The 25,170-nt window shown below is 33.7% G+C and overlaps 2 pseudogenes; both read left to right on the top strand.

The window, feature by feature from the left end:
* Positions 1-422: 422 nt before the first annotated feature.
* LOC120615141 (small glutamine-rich tetratricopeptide repeat-containing protein alpha-like) lies at positions 423-24,920 on the top strand (annotated as a pseudogene).
* Positions 20,491-20,609, top strand: LOC120615200 (uncharacterized; annotated as a pseudogene).
* Positions 24,921-25,170: the final 250 nt, after the last annotated feature.

Raw genomic sequence — 25,170 nt, 5'->3', positions numbered from 1 at the left:
AGCAGAAGGAAGTGGCTGAATCCACCAGGACTCCTCCTTTTATTCTTTCTTTCCTTCATTTCTATGATGAGGGTCATAACGATTTCACAAGGAAATTCATGGGGTAGAATATTATAAATTAGTATTAATCATACCAATATTACCCTCTTTAGGGTATTGACTAAAAACTGGCTATAATTCTTAAAGAGTCATAAACTTTCAAATACTCGCCTGATATAGTTAAGCTCAACTCAAATCATTACTGAAAATTCTTACAGAGCAGGACAAAAATCTTGCCATTTTAATCTTCGCTATATCTTTATTTGTTAACCAAATTTATCTTATACCTACATTAAAAGACATATGCATTGCCCCAACATAGCAAATATCTCATCTTTCTATCCACTAGGCTTGCCCTAAGTTAGCATATTTTTAATATTGAAATGGAGTGGGCATTCAATCAGAGGAGAGAGGAATTCAACATCATCCCGCTGCGGGTTGAGGGCTGTGAGAAGTATGATAGAAGATGCTCCATATCTGATACCAACTTTCTACCTTGTCTCCTTCCTTCTCTGCCTTTTCTCTTTTTCAGTCCTAATGATCTCCTCTTCTCATGCTTTGTTTAAGAACATGCCACTTCCAGAGGTAGAGAAGGATGGAAGAAAGAGTAAAAGAAATTTGGTGGCGTTTTTCTGAACATATTTTACATAATTTAATTCAAGTTTTGTATATGGCTCTGAAACTTTCTCCTTCTCTTTGGGAAGAGACACTAGGCTTGTGGTCTCAGAGTCATTTTGGTAATGGATAATATTAGAAAAATGCTTGTCTTTCTCCCATATAGAACAGACCACTGCTATTAAATGAATCCCTGGATTAATCCAGTAGGCCATCTCCAGGGAGTCTTCAGGATTTCCCTGCTGAGGTCAGGCAGCAGGGCAGAGGAGTTATGTTAATGTCTCTTATTTTAAAGGACTATGCACTTGTTCACAACATTAACCATCTAATTCACCCACTATTGAGATCTTACCATTTCTGATATCATTTAAGATAGCAAAAGATTATACTCTGAAATATCCAATCCTTAATTTTTGGACACCTCTAAATATCCATTGAATTTCAAAGTGTAGAGCAGTAAATGGGCTCTTCATTTTGTATTGATAAGATTAAATAGTCCTGCTCTGACAGTCCAGTGCTTTCCTTTTCACTGAAGGCACCTGTGGTGCAGTAGGCATTGCTGCTTTGGGTTGCATCTAAGTGTGATCTCCTAGCTGACTTTGCTAACTAAACTGCACAAGTGAGAACATTCTATTTTCGGTTAACTCTATACTGTCTTTGTATAAAAGCACAATATTGTACATCTTTAGCTAGTGCCATTAAAGCCAAAGGGAAATCTTGTAGGAGTTTTTAGTCTAGTGTACGCATAGATACTAGCAGTTCTACTCCCATACCATTTAACACAAGTCATGTATCAGTTACAGTTATTCCTTTGGTTAAGAGATGTAGTGAAGAGCCTAATAACAATATTTTGCATAGTATTTAGTTGCATTAGAGAATTTGGTATACACTAACTAAATTATAAGTCCTCTAATAAAAAATTAAAATAAGATATCTTTGAAAACATATTGATATTGAGCTATTGAAAAACAAGTACCCTAATAATAAGGTATAAGAGGCTAATACCAGGCATAGTAGAATGGTAGCTTCCACTTCCCAAACTGACAGCTTATCTACTTGTCTTCATAAGAAAAACAATCCATTTATTACCTTTTTTCTGACACTCTTATTTGTTCATATTTCATTCCATCGAATTTTTACATTTTGATGTATTTGATCATAATTTCTTGAAATGTGCATTTTAATACATATTATAATAGATCTTCCCAAATCAAATGACATGTGCTAATGCTAGGTACTATATTTTAAATACTTTACAGTTTTAATGTCAATTATCTCTTAAATTCATGTTACTTACTGGAGAATGTTATAAGAAATCTATTTAAACTAAGAAAATATCCACAGATTTTAGCTCTTCTAAAAATGAGAAATTTTTGCAATCAGAATGAACTGATAATTGTCCAATAAAAAGACAAAAAGACCAATTATGTCATATACAACTGAGACAGGCCCTTTTGTTTCTTCTTCTGGTAAACATTACACCTATGTTTTAAAAATATAGGGTTTTGTTCTTTCTACAGTGGGGAACGATTTGAAAGCTTACACAATTGAAAAACGATTCTTATGTAATTCTTGTTGTTGCATCTGTTATCTGTCTAAATGAAATACTTCTTTCCTGAAATTCCATCCCAAATTTCTTTTAAGTTAGCAAAGTCACTTTCTCAGAGGGTGGGTTTTGTTTGTTGCTTGTTTGTTTGTTTACAGGAAGAATCACCAAACCTATTCATGACTGGCTTTTACTGATTCTGATGCAAAAGCTATCTTTTGATCATTTATTTATGACTCGATGCTGCTTTAAAAGACATACTTGCATAATAAAATATTTAAGCACTCTGATAGATCAGCAGTTAAGCAATATGAGTTTACATTAAAAAGAATAGATGGTAGTGAATAGTATCTAATATTTTAATCAATATGTATCAGTTTACAAGGATTGCTAATAAACTGAATTTTTTGCCATACATAAAATAAATCCTAATAATCAATTCAACAACAAAATTAATTTATATTAATTGTTAATCATTTAATTACATGATGGTCACTTTGCTATTATGAATAAGAAATCATTTTGCTTTTTAAAAATCTTATTTTCACCTCTCATCCTCATTATGGACAACACAAAACAAACAAACAAAAAATTGCATCTCTTTCTAAAGCCCATTTCAGACATCCTTGTTTCCCATAATGCATAAACTGGTATTTAAATAACAATTGATAACCTCGTGGATTCACCCCTCAAGGATATTTACAACCTGCTTTCTACCTTCTGTTGTGTCTGCTAGTGAGTAAACTTCTCATTAATAAAACCTAATATTTACAAGACGAAAATAACATCTCCAAGTTGGCACATGATTTTGCACTACCTTCAGCTGTGGTAAGTATGACATTAATTAGAGGTACTTTGAATTTTAAGTCAGTTTTACAATAATTTTTTTTTCAGGTGCATTTTAAGGGTCTGTGAAGACCAAAGACCTATGTTAAATGACTTTATTTTATTTTTAACAAAAGGATCTGAAAAGGTGACCTACCTTTATGTGTCAGGCGTAACCGGGGATGAGTGGTATCAGCTGTGTGACCTCCTGTCCAAAGCTCCAGTAAGTAACCCCACAGGAGCCAGGTGAGAACGTACCCAGCCGATGCCATGCTGTCGTGCTCACCGTGCAAGCCCTCCGATCCTCAATTTAAGGCGGGTTTGAGTTTTACTTAGGACTCCCCTCCAGGGGCAGCGTGGGAGAGGCTTTGTCAGAAATCAAACGCGTTGTCATCAGAAAGCACAGTTCCAAAGTGCCATTTGTCAGGCGATATTTGGATATGTAAAACCTTTCTTTCCTCAGGACAGTTGTTTATAAGCCAGGAGCAAGAGAACATTCCAAGGAGTGAATCTTCAGAGTCATGTCCTGTCTAGTGCTCTCTTCAGTAACTACGAGGGTAGATTCAGGAAGAAACTGTATTTTTTTAGTCACTTCTGCAAGCGGTTCATTCAGAAAAAAAAAAAAAAAGCCCTCGAGCACACGCAGTGCCTTCCCCCAGTGGAGCTCTTCTTTTCTGGCTCCTTGAAGCCTCTCAGAAGTCAGCCTCTTGCACTGACTTGCCAAACAGCTAGTTTTAATTCACCTTTCACCTTGCTAATTAAAAACAAGAAGTGCCATTCCCTCTAGGAGTTGCAAGATCCACCCAGCAGGGTTGCCGTTCTGTCAGGGAGCTATGTTTACAGGGAAAGTTCAGGCAGGGTTGAGCAGCGTACTTGCTGTTTCTAGGAAGTGTTTCTGGTGCACGTGCCCTGCTTCCACCCGCCCTCTCAGTATTATTGGCCCCGCCGTCACTCAGCAGCAGGAGAAAAGTCCGAGTTTTGATGGCAAAGGGGAAATCAGGAGGGAGACTAGTATATAACAGGCTGATTATTAAGAATATGTAACAGAAGAGGATGCAGCGTCAGGAAGGGCTTTTAAATGTCCATTCACCAAGATTAACCCTTGAATAAATGCAAATTTATTTTAAATAATCTATTTGTCATCATCTTTACCCAAATTAATTTTTAAGAGAGTTTCCACTGATTTTTTTTCACATTTATGATTTTTTATATTGATTATATCTTAAAATATTATTTTCAACTTTTGTAAGGGAAGTATGTTTCAAGAGCCTGAAAAAATTTCATATGTGATTGTTTCATAGATATGTTAGAACTAACAAATTATTTTGCTTAGGCAACTTCTTCAAATCAATTAAAAGCAAGTCTTTTTTTTTTTTAAAGCAAGTCATAAATGTAACCTCAAATTTAAGAATGATTAAATTTTCAAATGATTTTTTTCCTATGTAAGGTAATTATATAAAGTTGAGATTCTCTATCCAACAGATCCCAGTAAAGCAAGTATTAGAAAGCTCAGGATGTGAAATACCTTAGGATTCAACTGCTATGTACTTTCAGAGTTTATTTTCCTAGACACTACGTTTGTGTAAATAAGCTTAACACAGTAGGTCAACTTTACAATCTACTTTCAATCAATCTCAAAAACTAAACCAAACACTCTGTAGCTGTTGGCATGGAAATGAATGGTATTGTTTTAAGATATCAATAAACTTGAATAGATATTTGATTTGATAGTTGAGAGTTAAAGGGTAAACACATTATTTCAACTATGATAAATTTTTCTTATTCTGTATTTTAAATGATAATGATTAAGGACATTTCTTGAGAATTATGTTTTAAAATCATATTATTGTAACAAAAAGATAACAGGTGACCCTGTTATTTCACATTATATATAAGCAAACGTAGAGCCAAGCATTCTCTACCCATTTTCCTAGGGATGATGTGTTCTATTACAAGCAGAGTATATTTAGCAAAATGTAAATGTCACTGGATATTATAAATAATTAGATTTCCAAGCTCTAAAAAGATAACACACTCTAAACATTTTTCAACAGTAAAGCAACATGAAGTATTTAGAGACTTTTAACCTGGGGTGGTCTCTGTAGGCACTTGCATATTTTAAAAGCCAGTCTGATGAGCTACAGACCTAAATGTGATATACTGTAGCTTTGGAATCCTCTTTAACATTCTCCTAGAATTAGAGTAACTAGAAAATAAATAGCTTTTATGTGCTATCTAATGGTAGGATTCAAGAAAAGGAAATATGGTGCATATAACTTTTATTATTACGGCTAAATTTCATCCAGCTGAAATTCTATTTAAGATTACACAGTACCTGTCCTAAATCTATTATGGAATTGAGGTGATGTAAGATGTATCTAATTTCATTAGGATACAAAATTCACACCATTAAATGCCTATGGGGGAATAAATGTTACAAATGCGTTATATATATATACAAGCTACATACTAAGATTCATTTTCAGTTTTATATGTTATCTTTCAAATTAGGTGAAGGCAATTTGTCACATGCCAGAATAATGAGTTCCTTTGGGTTTCTCAAAACATGTTTTATCTTGTTATAAATGTCGTAGTTTTTTCCCTTTAACCCCTCTGTATATCCTTCTACCTTTCTCTATACTCTACAGAAAATATATAGTGACAAAAAATAACTTAAAAAAAAAATCCTGAGCATCCAGAACTATCCTTGAGGCTTTAGCCACTGGTAATGGAATAAAGAGTCTTTGACAACAAATCAGTCATTTACATCGTAAAATAAAATGAGAACTCTCAGGAGCAGAATAACCATAAAATTTCTCATTCAAATATAACATTTTTTTAAGAGTAAAAGAGCCTTCTATTAATAATTACATACAAACCAAGAATATTATAGACAAATCAGGACATCTAAGTCACCCTACTTGGGAGAGATTTGTAGGTATTATTGGGAAACATGGAAATAGAAAAAAATTAAAACACAGCAAAATTGACTTGCCACCAATAGTAAAGGAAAGTCTTTAGTGAACGAAAGAGCTTTGGGACTAGCAACAATATCTGTTGATATTATTACATTTAATTTGAGAGGGGCTAGACTATCAGTTTGAATATATTAGACAACATGAAAAACTAGGTGAGAAGACAAATGGCAATTCTGAAGGTATTGTCTGTCAGGTCAAACGTCTCATTCCAAAGTCTTAACCCTTTATTGCTGGTGTCACAACATTGTATGAAAAGCAAGCTCTGTCAGATAGTGAGAGAAAAAAAGAGAAATTGGGTACTCATAAGGAGTTTCAGGCTCTCCCATGGTGGCTTTTATCGCTGGCTCCCTAATTTTAACAGCAACTGGCCTCTGAAACAATCTTTCTCAGTATGTCGTCCCAGACTATATGCTGCTGAATCCTGTGCGGTACTTGTTAAAACAGAAAATTCTGTGCCCCACCCCATATTCCCTGTTTGCCTGAAGTTACATGTACCAAAATTTTAGTTTTACAATGATTCCTTTATGTCAGTGTTACTCAAACAGTGAACATCTTTTTAACACTTTCATCATTTTTATCATAATAGCATAGTATCTGTAATTAAAATTTAACTTAAATTTATGTAAAATCAAACAATTACCTTATAGGCTTGATGTGCTACATATATTTTTCAAATACATGTGAAAACAGAAAAAATTGTGAAAGTTGATATCTACCATTTAAGATTATCTTACATACTGTGAGAGAGAGTACTAACTAATGACCTCAAGAATAACCATTCTTTCCTTCCTACACAGGAAGATAGGAAATATATATGGGAAATTGTACTTCCCAGCTCCTTGATAGTTATGGAAGCCATTTGACTAATGTTGACCTAATAAATACAAGTGAAAGTGATGTACGTCACATCTGGGCTGAGGCAGTGAAATACTTGTAAGTAATTCTTCTGTCTCTTTCAAGTGTTTTCTATAGCAATGGAGGAAGCCTTATGTTGAATGGTGGATTGAAGCATCTTAGATTATTGAATCACTACATTAGGAACAGTTGCTGTGGAAAGTTATCCAGAGCCACAGTAGATTTTATATGAGCAGGAACTGCATGTATGTTATTTTAAGGTGTTCAGTTTATTTGTTATCAAAACATAGCATAGCTTTTCCTAACTAAATGCATACACATTACCTACTGTGCTTTGGGAAACATGCTTTTGGAAACATATATAGCATGAATGAGTCACTGATACTGTATTCCTTCCTATCATTAAAACTACTTCAGCATAAGTGACTAATACAGCCATCAAGAGATATATAGATACTTGAGGGCTAAGTAAGAGGTAAAGTGGTTCCCTATGTCACTTTTAGAATAGAATGGGATACACCCTTGGATTTTCTAATCAAATATTGTACACAAAAATGACACCATAAACTATTTATTCGTGAACATAGTACTACATTTCAAGAACATTATGATTAAAACAGTTAATAAACCAATGTATCACAACAGCAATGATGAAATCTTTTTTAGAACTAAACTTTATCTGCAGTGACCATGGCATTTCAGGTTCACTAATCCTTCATCTACTTCTGCTCACCCTGCCTTCTGGAGCATCTCAAATGCCCCAATATGGTTTGCCATTGCTCCTGCCGCTGCTGCCATCACTACTACCGTGTTTTACGGGCCAAGACTGCTGATGTGTTTATTGGTCAGTCAGTTCAGGTGACTTATATCAAAGAATTTGTGAGAGTTCCAGAAGTCTAGATTGACTATTTCCCACATTCGCTGATTCAAGGAGATGAAGAAAAACAGAAAACTAAATTGCTCCTGATTTGTATGAAGTAGGGCAACCCTTCAATCAGTACCATCCAGGATCCAATCCAGTCACTTGGCTGATGCCATTCTTATGTCATCATTTAGAAAGCTAACGATTCAATAAATTGGGCTTTTATTTTTTCTATTTTGACCATATATTGTTAAAAAAAGAAAAGAACTTATAAAATTCGAGTTTCAAATTATAGAATTTAAAATTATTTGTTTCTGACTTACACTAGGTTTATTCCCATTTTCTTTTTATTCCTTGACAATAAGAAAAACAGAAGTAATTTGAACATTTTGTGCCAAGTATCGGCTTTAAATGATTTTAATCAAAGAGCAGTAATGTTTCTCATGCCCTTTCTATGGCAAAATAAAATTATTATGTGTGTCATTAACACTGAAAATCTTTTAATTTGTAGGTCCTGAGAGATTTCCCTATATTCTTCCTTATGGGTTATAGAGTTCCTAAAAAGACAGAGCTCCAATCGGTTGCTTAAAAAAAAATGTAACATAAACTTCCAGCCCATATCGTAATTTATTGTTTGTATTTTATGTCTGTTGTAACCTATTTTTCTGAGTTATTGGTGGCACCAATGATGAATTGTTTATAATTCTTTATAATGACTAATATCTTCAAAACCTAATACCATGTATCAAACCAATTTCATTTTAAAGGAATAAAAATTAGATTACTGTTAATTTGTTCTTTTCTATATGCTAGGCATCATTCAAGGCACACTGATGCATAATTCAGTTTAACTGACAACTGTATACAATAGATACTATTTTTATTGCCACTTACACATAAGAAGAATCTGGGATACAGATGTTAAGTAACTTGCCTGAGGTGAAACACCACTAAGCAACAGAACCACCAACACTTTAAACCCAAACCTCAGGGCCTGTATTCCAACCATAACAATTGTCTTCTTGAAGAATATTATTTGGATAAATATTTATGAGCACTCTTCCAAATTGCTGTACTCATAGGAACTTATCTTTAATACATTGTAATAATGAACTATATATGGTTTTAAAATAAAAAACTTTCAAGGCAGCTGGTGATTCAGTCACAATCAGCCCCTGATTAAACTCACTAGATAAAGGCCTCCATCCAAGGTTGTATCAGATGGTGGAGCATACTCTGTTCATTACATTTCAGGTTACAGAGTATCAGCTGGCAAATTATAGTGATTTGTTTAGTTGACCAGATAATCGCCCTTGAAGCTATTAGGTTTGACAAGAGCCTTCTTAGCTTGATAATCAGGCAAACACTAGAGCTAAATACATCAGGCAAAATTATTAAAGAACAAATTTCTTTAAAAATTTAAGAAAATAGGAATTTTAATAAAAAATAACTGGTTATAATAGTTATTCATATTTGTGGAAATATATATAAATGTATATATATATATGTGTGTGTGTGCGTGTACATGCATACACACAGACATACACACTCACATTTTATGTGTACATGCATACACACAGACATACACACTCACATTTTATGTGTACATGCATACACACAGACATACACAATCACAAATATATATAAATGTGTATATATATATATATGTGTGTGTGTGTGTGTGTGTATGTGTGTGTGTGTGTACATGCATACACACAGACATACACACTCACAGTTTTTGTTATGGTTACAAGAGAATAAGTTTCCAAGAAAGGATTTAAGGATAATAAATCACTTACAAATAGTTACTGATGTTTTTATTATTTTGTCCAAAAGATTTCAAGATTTTTAAACATTAACACTAAAATAAAGACAACATTTTATACTCAGTCCATTTAAGAAACCACCTCAGTAGGAGACCAATAATAAGTGCCATAAACTTCAGTAAAAAAGTTGCTTATCACTTGGCTTCTTTAATCTCAATCTAGAATTTAAGACCACCTGTAGTGTTTTGTCTTCTTGGAAAGAAGCAATTTAATTGTTTGAAGGTCAGTTTCTGGATTATTTACAAAGAGAGAAAAAAAAGAAAAATCAGGGGAGGACAAAGGAGGAGGAGGAGAGAGAGTGAAGGAAGGAAGGAAAAAAAAAAAAAGAAAAAAGAAAAAAGAAGAAGAAAGAAAGAAAGAAAAGAAAAGAAAAGAAAAGAAAAGAAACAAGGAACAGGGAAGGCTGGAAGGAAAAGGAAGATGCAGTGGTAATTCAATGTAATTTTTATTTTTTTCCTTTATTTCAAGTCGTAAATCCTCTTTAATTTTCTCTATAGTCTCCATTGTGTTTTAGTTACAACTGCTAAAGCCAGACCCAAACCAGTTGTCATGGGGTAATTTATTTAATAAACATATTATTGAGTGTGTGATATTTGCCAGGTACTCTACATAGTTTAAGAGATATAGACACTAAAAATTAGTTTTTTTCTGCTTATTATTTGGATCATTTCTCTAGTTGTTCACTTTGTCTTGATAGAGGATGCATGGCCGATGTGTAAGCATAAAGTGAAGAAAACAATTGTGTCCCATTATGAAAGAAAAAAAGAAAAGACTTAGATAAGCCATTGCAATTATCCATTAGTCAGTTGGCAAGAAACTAAACAAAAAACCCACATATTTTGCAATATATTATTGTATCTTCAATTGTCATACAGTTGGCAGATGAATATAAAATTTTATATATCACATAAAGCTGCCATCAACTCAATGACTATACCTGTTTCACATTAAAATAAATAGAAACAAGCACTAACTTTAAAGTTGTGAAGAATCTGACAGGAAATAAGAATATTCAAAATAAATCATATTTTGGCTTTGAAAGTGAATTTCAGAGTTCAAAGGAGTCACAATGACCAAAGTAAAAACCTGGCAGAAGTCCTCTTTCCCCCCAAGGACTCCCTTTCCTTCACACCGTTCCAAATACCCATCCATGGAAGAGAGAAAATGATACATAGAAGCAAAGAATGTGATGTTGAACTCAACAGTGAGATCCCAAAGATGAAACAAGGAATTTAAACTCATTATTTCATGTCACCATTTATTTAGCTTTACTGTAATTTCCACACATGATTTGGCAAAGCTATTATTGTGTATAAGCCAGATTTTTCATAAGGCAGGATTTCAGGTATAATGCCTTTTTATTTGAATCTGTTGTTTTATTTTGGGGATTATTTTTGATAGGCAGGATAAGTGGTTCTTTTTCATTATGAGGTAGTTCTAGCTTGTGGTGTCCCAGTACATAACACTAGCACCATGTGGAGGCCAAGACTGGTATTACATGTTTTCAGTTGCAAATGAAACCACCCTATAAGCCTATTCACACTCACAATTTGTTTCTTATTACAAAAAAAAAAAAAAAAAAAGTGCTAATTCAATAATGATGTGACACTTTATATTCTGAGCATAGCCACTTTTCATGGCTAACAGAATGGGTCTTGCCAATTATGGGGAAAAGGATTTATATGTTCCTTGAGAAACATTTAAGACTTAAGAATGTAAATATTTCTGTTCAAGAAATACTTTCTGAATAAAAGGCTTATAATTTTGAAGAGATAACCAAGCATGTGTCAGAAACAAAGGTAATAAATAGGAAAATATGTCTTGTGAAAATGTGTTGATTAAAATTTAGTAAACAGTTCAAAATTTGATAGTTTGAAGAACTCTAAATTTAATCATCACTAATTTTATGACTACTGTGTTTCATATCTAAAACTTCCCTAATATTATTATGACTATGGCACAATAATATAGTTGCATATAATATGTCCTAGTTATATAATCTCATATTTTTAATAAGTAATAAATAATGCAAAAAATATGATCAGAAAATAGCAACAGTTCTCAATCTAAAACTCACTCCACTTGCTTGCCAAAACATTAAAAACAAAATAAAACAATGTCTTTCCCTAGAAACTGAAACAGAAAGAATATTTCAAGCTAGAATTGCACTTTCTATTATATGAGACTAAGAAATTAGCATGTTTCCAAAGACAAATTAGTTTTGTGTACAAGAGCTATGTCTAAAATTAATTTGAGAATTTCAATAAATTGCTTAATGATTTGAAGGTGGATCGCTATCATTGCAAGGAAGATATAAAAGTGTAATTTCAATAAAAACTGTACACTTCAAATGAAATTTTAATAGCTGAGCACGAAAAGTTAATTGGTGTATTGTGTTCTTATAATGAGCCTGATAAGCTTTATCCAGGACTAAATACAAGAAACAACAATGTGTGTTACAAACAAAGATAAAAAATAAATTAAAGATTTTCTGAGTGATGTAAGTTTTAAAACACAAAGTGTACTTTACCAATTATTTTCAGTGAAGTTTTACAGTATTAAAAACATATCATATAATTTCTACCTAATTAAAAATTATGCTAATTTGCTTAAATGTGTAGAAAGCTATTTCCTATAGTTTTTAACTATAACAATATTAACAACTATATGATACGAGAATAATTCAAACATAATTTTACTCATTCCAAATAAGTAGTCAAATAAACGTCTCTCCTAGGATTTTCTGTTATTTTTATTATTTAGTTCTTGACTTCTTACCTCAATTTAAGCCTTTTCTATAGGATTAAATAATTCACCTCTATTGCATAATCTCCAGCCTCAGAAAAATGTAGTAATACCATTACCTATCTTAGAGATAAATCTCTCCCTATCCTCACTTATCCTTCAGCTAGAAACCCATTTCTAAGTTCCAATTTATAAATAAATTCTTCCAAAATATTGTCTATACTCTGTCTTCCTTTGTTCACCTCTCATTTTCTCTTGAATCCACTCTATCATTTTGAATTAGGTTTGGCTGCAGGTGGTAAAAAAAAAAAAAAAAAAAAGCAACAATCATTTAAATATGACAAATTTGACTTCTTCCTCTTGTAAACTTAGTCCAGGGGTGGGTTCAGGGCTGGTGTGACAGAATAATGAGTTAATCAACATGAGTACCTTCTATTTTGTTCATTATCCATCCTTAATAGGTGGTCTTTATCTCACAGTCCAAGCTTTAGCCATCATACTCTCTTTGCAGCCAAAAATACTTAAGAATTAACGAAGAAGGACATGCCCTCTGCATTTGAGGACACTTCCTAGAAACCCTTATAAACCTGACCTCTAAATTTTTGAGTGCCACAGGATTCAGACCTACAACCTCATCTCTTCTCTATACTTCCCCCGGCTATCCATAATGGATTTGCAAGGTGTCAGCTTGGCTAAGACGAAATATCATTCCCAGAATTCCCTTACTTACCTATTTCTAATTAGGTTGAGCCAGAAGGGAAACACTTGGGAGCTTTGGAGAGTGGAAGAGAAACAGCAGTCATTTTGTAATACGCATATTTTCTTTTATTTGCATCTTTAACTGCTCTACCTTCCCAGGAACCTCCTTCAGCTTTTCTGTTTCTGGAGTATTTGTGTTTAATCCCATGACTAAGGGCCCTGGCTTCTGATGAACACCCACATTGTCAAGGACAGAGGCAATAACTGCTGACACAGGTTTCAGTCTGTCCTCATTGGGTTCAAATTCATATTTGTAGGTTCCAGTTTGTTTTTCCTCTCCCACTTTACATCATCCTTCTTTTTGTCTAACTGCCTGCTGTGTACTTAAATGTCTAATCAGACATGAAAAACAACAGCTTTACAGAGACTTATTAAACCAGCCTCCATGTAACAAATTCATATGTATCTTCTAGAAGTTCTACTTCTTCAGTTGAACCTTGACTAATTACACTCTAGTAATCTCAACCAAATTCAGAACTTTTCATAACATCGGTGTGCTGAGGATCCCAAATTTACATCAATCCCTCCACATAACTTAAATAGATTTGTATGCCCAATTGCCTTCCTGATATTTCCGCTTGAACTTTAACAGACATTTTTATTTATATATGTTCAAAGCAGAACTGTTGGTTTCTTATTTGCCCTTTCCCCCTTCATCTGTAAACATACTTCCCCCACCCCAGCAAATGGAAATGTCTAAGTCCCTTCCCACCAATACTCTTCTGTTCCATATTCATTAGAATAAAAGTCAAATTTTTATAATGGTCTGTGAGTTCCTTCTTGATCTGGCTCCTGCCATATTTTCCACCTTGCATCTCATTTTTCTTTTCCCTCACTGTATTGGAACCACACAAGTCCCTCGTTAGTTTTCAGACTGGCTAAGCACACTCCCCCTTCAGAGCCTTTGCACTTACTGTTTCTTCTGCCTATAAAGATTTACTCTCGGAAATCCATGTCTTACCTCATAATAATTCTAAATTTTTATTACAAGTCAAATTGTTAAGGAGACATAATTACTAAGAAAATTAGTGCTAAACATAATTACATTAAAATGTATAATGCTAAACACTAATTCTTACATTTCAATCATTTACAAATATCTATCATGATGTTTTTACATGAAATAATTTTTTTCAAACCAACATATAGAGGAAAAAGGCATGTTTTAAATCCTGCTTTAATACTATTTTTCTGGTTGCCCTTAATCAAAATATTAACTTTTTCTGAGCATTATTTTCTAGCATCTATAACAGAGATAGTTATAATAAGTAAGCATATATAGAATAAGTATTTTGAAACTGATGATTATATTCAAACTTTAATATATAAACATTTCCATAATTTTTATATTATTTTATATTAACATGAACATATTAAAATGTTTAAATAAGTTCTATTTCAATTATGAGGAATATGAAAAGGTCTGTACGAAGGTCTCTAAATATGTTAGCTTTTCTTCCCTACTATTTAAACTATGGGTTAAATGTGTGTGTGTATATATATATATATATATATATATATATATATATATATATATATACATATATATATATATTGGCCTTTTAAGAACTCTCTCTTATCATGTACTTCTGCAAATAATATTACAAAAAGGATAATTGATTTTTCAGGATTAAATAACTTGGCTCTTGTGTCATTCCTAATGTTGCATACAGTCTGAGGCATTGCTGTAGACATGGAATGTCTCTTGTGTACTTTTGAAAAGATGTAGGTACTGGGCAACCTATTACTTCTCCAGTCTCATTAAAGAATGAATGACCTTTGCAGAAAAACAAGCTAGCCTCTCAAAATAAAAGAGAGCTAATATCTTACAATCAATATAGGAATCATCTTTAACACATTTTCAACATGGTCAGAATTTAAAGGAGTATAAAACACTTTTGAAAACTCTGCTGAAGAATTTAATTCGTAGAGCAAAATATTTTATAAAATCTAACTCAGAGTAGTTTCATTTACTTTATGGATTTCTTTCTTTGTAAAAATCGACTCATTAAGAGATTTTTAAAAATACTCATTACTTACATGTTGGGAAAATAATATTTATGCTGACCAAATTTATACGCCTTGATTTGGTAACATTACCGTTAAAAGCCTGGGCATATAATCATCTCAATGTGGTCATCACAATGTACTCATTTATTCATTACAAAAGAATAGAAAAGCAAACGAATGAAAGAAAATATATCACATATTTTAAGGTTTATTATTATGAGAAATTAATAATTAAACAAATTTTGGGGGTGATGAATATATTCTTTATCTTGATTGTAGTGATTGATTCAAACTAGTGTATACATGCATCAAAATTATCAAACTGAATATCTGAAGTATGTATATTTTATGTCAAGTATTTCTCAATAAAGCATTTTTAAAATTCATAATCACAATATTAAATATAAAATTTTTAAACTTATAAAACATTTTAAAATCATTCAAGATGAGCCCAGTGCAGAGAAATTACAAAAAGAAAAACAAAACTTTAAATCATCATGCTCTGTTCTGAACATAAGATGATTGTTTAAAAATATATTGGGTAATAACATACACTCTTGATGAAACGAAAAAAATTGTCTAACAAATAATCATTTGTTCCTTTTATCTGTGACCCAAATCTTGTTTTGTTGGGAATAAAACTTCAAAGTTCATCTCTTCTTCCCACCAGCAAGTTTCTCACCACTCTAGTCTAGAGAGACAGAGATCACAGCCACAAGACTGCATCATGGTCAATATCCATCCTTCTCTAAACCTCATTCTTCTTTTAAAAAGTTCTGTTATTTTGGAATTTATACCTTTTGAACTAACCACTCTCTTCTCATTGATATTGCCTACATACAACTTCTTTATTAGTCCCAATCTTTCGTCAGAGACTATGGCACTTATCTCATGCTATTCTAAATGACTTCAGTATTGAAATGCCCTACTTATCCAACATTTTAAATTCCTTGACCTTCTAATCACCAAAGATTAGCTTCTCCTAAGCATCAATTTCATAGTTACGACCTAGATAATTTTACTACAGAACTGCTCCATTTCCAAAAGCATTAATTCTGTAACCATCTTCAGAACAAAAACTCTACCTCAAGTTTAATCTCTCAGTCCTTTGATTTCTAAACCTCAGACACCAGAGAGCAAGTATTTCAGGTTTTGGACCCATAGTGTCTCTGCCTTAACTACACAGCTCTGCCATTGTAGTGCAAAATCAGCTGTAGGCAATATGTAAACAAATGGGCAAGTCTGAGTTAGAATACATGACTTTTTAATGGACACTGAAGCTTGAATTTCTTACAGTTTTTACATGCATCAAAGTAGTATACACCTTTGATATTTTTTCAACTATTTAGCAATACTCTTCTGAAAAACTTGAAAAACTTGTGAAAAACTTGTGAAAAACTTGTTTTAGCTGCAGGCTATACAAAAATCAGGCCTGTTCACTGTCATTTGCAAACCCTGCTGTATCTCATTAGGACCTTTAGATTACTCATGATTTGACTTTCTTCCAGTTCATCACCCCTCTTCTGTCTCTATTTCCCTCTTTATCTTGCTTTGATTCTAAGATTGCCCTATTTTAATAATACTATCACCAATAACCTAAACTCCTTAGTCCCTCTCTTTTATTCTTCTACCATCTGGCAAACACACCAGTCTTGTATTAATCTGATTACATGTTTTCTCCATGACTAAACCCAAGGTAGCTTGGCACTGCTGCAGAAAGTCATAGCAGGGAGGAAGGATGTTACACTAAAGATACAAACACTAACTCAGTTGGGCTCTCTGTACTGACAGACCTGAGGTCTCATCTAAGACTCTATTAAGGAAGAATCCACTTCCAAATTCACTCAGTTTCTTGGTAGATTCAGCTTATTGTGACTGTAGAACCGAATGAAGACTTTGGTTTCTAATAGGTTGTCTGTGAAGGCTGCCCTAAGTCCTAGAGCCCCCCACCCCAACAGATTTTTGTCATGTGGGATTCACCAACATAGCCGCTAGCTTCTTCAAAGCGAGCAAAAGAGAAAGACTCCAACACGATGGGCAGTGCAATCTCAAATAATGTAGTCATACAATCAGTACACATAAACATGTATATCCCATCACCTTTGCCATATTCTATTGCCATATTCTACGTGTTATATATGGTTATATCTATAGTTATATCACCTATAATATGGAAATGCACCTATAAGTTCGCTTCCTATTTGACATTCTTTAAACAGTTGTTTTGCTTAAGTTTTGCAATAACTTATCACTTAAGAGACATCATCCATTTTAAAAGGCTTCCAAGCAGTTATTATTAATCTTTTGAAAAAAGGGTAATGTAATTTTAAAAAAGTAATAATAAGATCTATGTATGCTTAAAAAAATAGATTGGTCATATTCACTTTGGTTATTTTTATAATTTTGTTGAGATCATCTCTATTGATAACTAGGTCTGTAACCCAGGAAGTTTTCTGTTCTCTTTTCTAGGTAGAATGTAATCAGTTGTTATTAAAGTTACAATGACCTAATAATTTGCTGTTTACATAAATACAATGACGTTCTTTTGTAAAAGTATTCATAATTGTACCTAGGACACCACTGTAGAGTGTTAGCTTACCCAGTTATTCATCTATAAGGCAATAATTACAGAATAAATCCCAAGAATTACTTTAAAGAACAAATGATATGCACATTTGCATGCACACATTCAATCTCTGTCTCTCAACATATTCAGGGAATCTGAAGAAAGTTTTGAAGAAATGCTTATTATATTAATGCTTGTTAGATTAAAATAAATGCTTATAATTTGTAAATTCTGTAAAATAATTGGAGTTTTTAGAGTTTAGAGTATTTAAAAATGATTAAAATTTAATTAATTTTCTTTTAGGTTATTTTCATCTCTAAATTGGAAGACAATAAGTTACTTTTCTAATAATAAGAAACATTGGTGTAATATTTTTCACTCATAACAATAAATGAGGGAAAGTCACAATTGCAAATGGTACCATTTTCATTAAGAAGCCAACACAGGTACAGAATTCATTTCAGTGTTTTTGTATTTAATGTGTTATCTTTAGTCATCACATTGCAATAAAGATTTTTGTTCTTTTCAAACAGGAGGAACTGTTAGGTAGTTAGTCAGGCAAGAGTGACAGGAGCCAAGGCCCAGCTCTGTAACCATAGAAACTTCCCTTGAAGACCTTCCTTAAGGACCTCCCAGAAATACCTCCTTTTTAGGGTTATAAATTACCCCAAATCCAGAGCACAAAGGCCATAAAAGCTGCTGGCTAAACCAGCTACAAACACATGGGCAGAAACTACTGCCCCTAACTTCAACCTCATTATATCATCATTATAATATCATGACTATCCCTGGAAGTTCATGAATCTAATTATAACAGACCGAATTCTGAGTAAACACATGTGTAGTAGGTAAAGCGTTATATAGCAGCCAACTATCAGTCAAGGTGACCTCACATAGGGATCATCTAGAACCTCCTATCATGGCCCAAATATAAACAAATTTTCCAATTTCTGCTTTGCTACAGCACTAGTGGCTGGAAACTTGCCCCTTCCTTTGGGGTGTACTATTTTATCTCTTTACCTCTTAAATTCCACAGGGCTGCAGCCTTCCTTAGCATGGCTCATCTCCTTCTAAAATATACTTTCAATAAACCTGACTTTTTCTAAATCTCACCAACCTGTAAGTCTTTGCTGCATTAACGGGGAAGAACCGAAGAACAACGCACACCACCACCCTACACTATTCACCTCCTCCTCTTCCCCCATGCCACTAGGGTGACACTGGTTTTCACCTCACCCCACAGGTGACAGAACCTTACAGTTCATACTATTTATTTTTGTTTTTCTTGATGCAGTCAATGTGCAATGAACATCTTAGTAGTACTTCAGTATGATTTCAATAATTTTTTTGTTATGAATTATGAGTACAGAGGTTATAGTCATTTTTTGTCTAAGAGTGTAGAACTTCTATTTTGTATTTCAGGAACGAATCCAGAAGAATTCAGATTGTCAAATATCTTTTGCATATTTAAAAAAATGCTTTTCTAAATATCCATTAACTTTATAATAAAAAAAAAATACCCGGGCATCTTCCTTTAAATATCCAAATGCCCACCCTTCCTTGAGGTGATCCTTCAATTGATGCTCTTATTTGTCTTTTGAAATTTACAATTAAAGTATGCCTATAGCCATTCTTTTCTTAGGTTTAGCATGTTAAACTGAGTAATTATCAGTCATTCTTCAAACTTTCAGTTATTGTTAATGTTTTTCATTACTCTCTTAAGATACCAAAGCCAAATAAAATGTGACACACCCTTGTTAGAATTTAAAATCATCTTTTTTTGGAAACCTATTTCATAACAACATGTAAAAACTCATGAAATAGTATTAGGTGGGAAAATTATAAAATTGTGGTTAATGTTTGTATGTATACAAAAATATCTTGCTAAATTGAGAGTTTAACAGTGTCTGTCTCTTAAGGAAATGGTTTCTATAATTTAAAATTTCTCCTTTATAATTTTCAATAGATTCTGTAGGCATAAATTACATACATAATAAAGGGCCTTTTCTTTTCATGGTTGTCTCATATCATTATCTTTTCTTATTATCTTTAATATTATTTGTAGGCATTTGAAACTTGATCCATTCCACTTGTGATTTTGCATTTTGCTTCTCAAATATTCTATTACTTCTACATAAAAAGTCATCTTATGGAAGATTATTATACTGTAGAATAGAAGTCATCAAACTGTAGCCCATAGGCTAAGGCAGCCTACAGTGAGCTAAGAAGTGTTTTACATTTTTAAATGATAAGGAAAAAATCAAATAATATTTTGTAACATGTAAAAACTTAATTAAATTCAAATTGCAATGTTAATAAATAAAATATTATTGGAACACAGCCACACACATTTGTTCCCATATTATCTAGGACTGCTTTCACAGTACAACTGCAATATTAAGCAGTTGCAAAAGAAACTAAATGGCCCACAAAACCTCAAATATTTACTATTAGGCCATTCACAGAAAGTTTGCTAATCCTTGATCAAGATCTTGGCTTCTCAAATTTTATATGCATACAAATCACAAAGAGGATCTTCTTAAATACAGATTTTGATTTTGTGGTCTGAAACTGCATTTTAAATAAGTTTTTGGTGATGTTAATGCTGCTGATCCATGAACCACCCTCTAACTAGGAAAGCTCTGGATTGTAACTTTAACATAATATGCAAACTTTGCTAGTCATAAAAAATTTTCAAAAGTCATTTTCAGAGCATTTCAATTGTGTGTGTGTGTGTGTGTAAGAGAGAGAGAGAGCGAGAGAGATAGAGAGAGAGATCAGATCACCTTTTTCTTGAAAATTAATAATAGTGTATCTGGACAGATTCTAAGTACAGATAGGGAAAACACATAAAGAAAGAAATAGTCTATGGCAGTGCCTCCCTGAACAAGCCGGATCCCGTCTGATCTCAGAAGCTAAGCAGGGTCGGGCCTGGTTATTACTTGGATGAGAGACCACCTAGGAAGACCAGGTGCTATAGGCATAAAAAATAAATAAAGTAAAAAATAAGGGATTATAAACTGGCAAGGTCCTTGCAATCTGTGAGGTCGACCAAGGGTTGCCTCGCCTTAAAAAAAAAAAAAAAATGGTTACAAAGCATTGATGTACAGTAAATTTTTAGGGGCAAATTTCTAAATGTTCTAGCCTATATAAAGTATTTAATACATTGACATATACCTACTGATTGTATTTTCAAATATAGTTATTCATGTAATAATAGAAAAATTAAGCATGCTACATTCTTACATTAAAAATGTTTAATTCTAACATACTAGTAATAAATATGCATATAAAATCTACAATAATTGTTAGGTTATAATTGCTTGTTTTTTTCCCCTTTTCAAGAAAATTATCTCAAAATATTTTTAAAATTACAAAGAAAATAGTTCCAGTAAATTATTGTAAGTATTGGCTATATGGCAGAGGAGTAGCCCTAAGCCTCTCTTTCTCAGCACTGATAGAATGACAAAGTAGGCCATTGTGCTGGAAGAGCTTTCCCAGGGAGAAACTAAGGGGTTCCCATCTGTGCTGTGTGGAGTGCTCTCTGTTTGACTTCTCCCCTCTTTCTAAATTGCTTCCTCTCCCCTTAGGCTGGTATGGTGAGGATGAGCTTGTGATTACCTTCTCTTGGGAGGTCTCTTTGTGCTTATGAGATTTAGCAAAACCAAGGAAAGGACACCTGGGGTGTCCAGTTTACAGCATCTCTTCTTTAAACCTTAGGGAGAAACACTCTTTTATTTGGGTTAAGATTCCTTGTCTCTTGTTAGCAGGGAAGTATGCTCTAGGAACAAAAATCAGGAAGAAAGACCACTAAGCCTAATACCAGTCTAGACCTTAAAACTAAAGGGATGGTGGAATTCTCAGTGTTTTGAGGATTAAAATCCTAGTAATAAAAACAAATAAACACATAAAAATATACTTCCATTTTACACTGCAGTTGCATTCCTGGAAAATCCAGTATATTTTAAAACATGCCCGAAATACTTTTTTGGTTTACAAGTAAAATAGAATGAGACTCTACGTTCAAATAAGATAAATAAATATTTCAATTATATGAATGTTAAACAAAACATTTCAAACTCTTCCTGTATTGCAGTGTGACTAGCATCCCTGGCTGTCAGCCACTAGATGCTTGGTAGTGTCCCTCAATCATTGTGAAAACCAAAATGCCTCACAAAACCCAAATGTTCCCTGGTGGTACAAAATCAATTAAGAATTTATACCATAGAGCAAAGAATCAGAATAACAGTAATAGTAGTAATAGCAACATCAGCAGCAACAACAACAACGATAATAACACATTTTAGGTTTTCAGGACACATTACCTTATTTTAGCAATGAGTTTATCTCAGCTACTTAAATAATGTATTCTTTTCAAATTGCACTTTGAAAGCACAAGAATATACATTTTTGTACATTCAATGTTCTCAAATCCAGTCCTGGGGGCCACTTTTGGGGCAACAGCAAGGACAGTGATCTTGCACTCCCTGAAACTCTTCTGGAAATGTTTGAAGCAGCTGCATTAGGCAAGGAGAAACCATAGAACCAGAGAACCCCAAGCGAACCCTGCCTTCAGAAGAAGACTGAGTCAAGGCAGACGCCCCAAAACCGAAGGAAAGGAGATGAAAGAATATGTTGAAGCAACTGCGCACTTCTACGGAAAAACCATTGAGCTCTACAGGGCCCACGTGTCTGTTTTTGTAAGGGAGCTATAGCCTACAGTAACCTCCACCTAGGCGAGGGGGCGGTGTGTGTGGGGGCGGGGGTGCGGTTAGGGCTGCGAGTATCCTCTGCATAGACCCGTCGGGCAACACAACTTAGAGCAGGATGAGCCGAGAGCATTCCAGACGGCAGTGGCCTACTACAAGAAGGCCTTAGAGCTGGATCCCGATGACACAAGTTATATCTCAAACCAGCCAACAAGTTGAGAGAGGCACTGAGTCCCACGGGAGGTGTTGGCAACTTTGACATCACCTGTGTGCTGAACAGCTCGTTTCATGAGTATGACAGCAAACCTAATGAATGATGCCCAAGTTCAGCAACTCACGTCCAGATGATTTTGGGCAGCTCAACTCCTTGGGGACTCCCGGCACCAACCCCTTGCAGAAGGACCTGATCAGTCTCATCCAGGCGGGCCAGAAATTCGCTCAGCGGATGCAGCAGCAAAATCCAGATGTGATAGACCAGCTGTGAAGTCAAATCCAAAGTCAGATCCCCCAGCACCAGCAACAAGGACCACAAAGAATAACTGCCTGCCTGGTGCCTCGGCGTTATCGTGTGACTGAAAGCCTTCTAGTATTTTGCCATTTTTCCCTGGACTGCCCAAGGGGGAGGGGGAGGGGAAAAAGAAAAAGAAGAAAGAGAGAGAGAGAGAGAGAGGAGAGAGAGAGAGAGAGAAGGGAGGAGGAGGAAGAAGAAAAAAGGAAGAAAGAAAGAAAAAGAAAGAAAAGAAAAGAAAGAAGAAAGAAAGAAAGAAAGAAAGAAAGAAAGAAAGAAAGAAAGAAAAGAAAGAAAGAAAGAAAGAAAGAAAAAGAAAGAAAAAGAAAGAAACTAGCTCTGTACGTTTCAAATATATATCATTAGACATCGTTTAATATTATTAATATGGGCCTTACCTACTTGTTCAACTAGTTTCATGCATTTTTGTTAGTTTCTCAGTCTTCTTTACCTGTCTCATTCTGAGCTTGGTCAACAGCTAATTTTCTTTATTATTTCATTCAGCGTCATCTACCAACCACATGTCTGTACCTAGAATAGTGATTAATTTTTTAATCTGGTCTAGTCTTTAAATCAGATAGGATTATCTAATTATGTTATTTATGGGAGTGAAATTGAGCCCCTTTTTCCTTATTGAGTATGTTCTAATTCTGTAAATCTAGCAATATTATTTTATGGTTTGCTTCTACTAATTCTATTAAAATTATAAATTTTATGCATCTGAAATTTTTATATACAGAAGAAACACCTACTGTTGGTATCTGGTCTTATTCTTTTACATTTTACGTAGGTTTCTTTTTGCAGATCTGGTTTAAACTTTTACTAATCGTGAGACACCTGAATGGATAGCATAAGAAACCAATTATTGTGTTTTCTTTTATTGACATATTTTCTGGGAAATAAGCCAGAGTCTGATTTAATTCATCTCTAGTACTGTTAGCACTTTTATTCTGCAAATGGTAATAAAATATATTCTTCCTAAATAAGTTGGTATCCATTTAAGTGTATTTACTGATAATTCTATAGAACTATCTTAGTTAGAACTTTAATTCCTTTTTTCAAGTCCCAAATTGTGACCAAAGATTTATTTGAAAAGTTACCATTCTTATTATGTTAATGTTTTTCCTCTTTTCTTTTTCCAATGTTAGAATGTGCCATTTAAATCAAGAGTCCCAGTGCAAGAGTGGTTTCTAATTGTAGAGTTTGAGTAACTTCTTTCCTTTTCTGTAATTTAGGAGCTTGCTTCTAGGTTGATTCATAAGTCTAAAAATAAGGCAGACTTTATTTTTGGGTTTTCTGAGGTAGAAGTCACTTCAACAAATTTAAAAAGCACTATAAATGACTACCTTTGACAACCTGGAGACCAGGAGTTTCTCACAGCTGCAGAAGTGGAAACAGCTGGACTACTTAAGTGGTGGTGAGTCAGCTTGAGTCACAGTCCCACACCCAAACGGAAAATGCAAACCCTGGGGACTTTAGGGGATCCTTAAGACATGGAATCCCCTCTGGGACCTATTATTGTGTCTGGACTGCCCTGGTTTCAGAGAGTATTTCTAGCTCCTTTTTTATTATTCTCGTGGTTCCCCCATCCTTTTCATCTTAATTTATAGTATTCTTTATTTACATTTCCAATAAGTCCTTGTGAGTATGAGTAATTGCAGAATAAATTAAGATATGCTCAACACATACTCGAATGACACAACCCTAGAGAAAACATCAACCTGCCTATATCTTCGTTTAGTCCGAATACTGAAGAAGTCCAGATATTTCTGGAGTCTCCAAAGGCAACAGCACTTCAGGTCTAACACACTAGCAAGCAGACTTAATGAAATATAGGATATACAGTATTACTTTCCTGCTCATGTAACTAAATTTAATAAAAACATACCTAATAATGACCAATGTTTACTCTGGCCAAGAACTCTGCAACTTTTGCATGCTTGATATCCATAATATATTTCAAACACTCTGTGAAGTGGATGTTGTTATCCCTATGGTTATGTAACAGGTAGAGTCAAAAAGTGAACACAAGATCTTCGACCCCAGAGCTCGAGCTATTACCAATTATGATAGCTAAAAGCCAATTGTACTTTTTCTCCTGAATAAACAATTTAAATTTTAAGAAAAAAAAAGCATAATCATTTTGGAAGAATCTCTATATAACAAGCATACATTAAGCAAAAACTATATTCAAGCATTGTTCTAGTTACTAAAAAATTCATCAGTGAATAAAAAAGAAAAATGACCACATAGAGCTTACATTCTCTAAGGGGAAAAAGACAATAAACAAAACGAATGAGTAGATAAATAGTATTGTGGTGAATAAT

This window comes from Pteropus medius, unplaced genomic scaffold (genome assembly GCF_902729225.1).
Source record: "Pteropus medius unplaced genomic scaffold, Ma_sr-lr_union100, whole genome shotgun sequence".
In the NCBI taxonomy this organism is placed as follows: domain Eukaryota; kingdom Metazoa; phylum Chordata; class Mammalia; order Chiroptera; family Pteropodidae; genus Pteropus; species Pteropus medius.
This window is presented reverse-complemented; position numbering and strand designations above follow the sequence as displayed.